We start from the raw sequence: 1,126 nt of genomic DNA, 5'->3' as shown, positions 1-1,126 counted from the left end.
ATGAGTTTTAGGAATGTTACCTAGTTCTGAGGTATGTGAATTATATGATCAGCATTTCATTAAATCTGTATGATAATTTTAGGAGTATGACCATTTTCACTGTGGTTTTTCCTAACAATGAGAAAGAGATAGCTTTCTACATTCTAATCTCTTCTGCTAAGTCCTTTTCATACTATTGTGGGTTTCAATGTACAGCTCTTTTACTTTGATGGTTCGTCTTTGTTGTGATATTTTTCTACCATTGGTTCCCTCCTTTTCCCCTCTGTTTAATTGCTTGCTCTTCCTGGTGGTTTTTTTCTGTTGTTTTGGAAATGTGATCATTTTTATCTTTGTCTAAAATATCTTTCAATACCTTTAGTAAGTTCAATTTGGTGGTCATGAATTTCTTCAGTTGTTCTTTTTCACAAAAATATCTTTTTTTTTTTTCTCTATTAACTTTGAAAGATAGTTTTTCTCTGTACATCATCCTGTTGTGGAGGTTGTTTTCTTTCAGGGTTTGCAATACTTCACTCCAAGCTCTTGTTTTCAGGGTTCATGTTGAGAGGTCTGCAGTATTTTTGAAGGGCTTTCCTTTGTAGATTCTTTTTTTCTCTAACAGCTTTTAATAATCTGTTCTTGTGCTGAATTTCTGGAATCTTGATTATTATATGTCTTGCTATAGTTTTATTTTGGTCATGGCTGTTTGGAGATCTAGATGCTTCATTTATTTATATGTCAAATTCTTTACCCACTCTTGGGAAGTTTTCTGCCAATATATCTGTGAGAATGACTTTATGGCATTTGTACTGTCGCCAGCTTTCTCATCGACTCCAATCTTATCTTATTCTTTGTATCATCTTATAGCTTTTGGATGATATTTCATGGTCTCTTGATATTTTTAAAATATCTTTCTTTTCATGATCATGGCTATTTGGAGTTGTATATGCCTCACTTATTTGTACAGTCTGATTCTATTTCTATGCTTGGGAAATTTTCTGCTATTACTTCTGCAAATAGTCTTTTTGTGTCATTTGTGTTGAGTCTTGCTTTTTCATTGACATGTCAGGCTTATATTAGTTTGGGACTATTTATTTGCATTTTCTTGCAGTTGTTGAATATTTCCTGATCCCTTGTTTTGTTTTATGTA

This window comes from Octodon degus, unplaced genomic scaffold, assembly GCF_000260255.1.
Source record: "Octodon degus isolate 3935 unplaced genomic scaffold, OctDeg1.0 scaffold00124, whole genome shotgun sequence".
NCBI lineage: Eukaryota > Metazoa > Chordata > Mammalia > Rodentia > Octodontidae > Octodon > Octodon degus.
The sequence above is the reverse complement of the archived record's forward strand: the minus strand, read 5'-3'. Positions refer to the sequence as shown.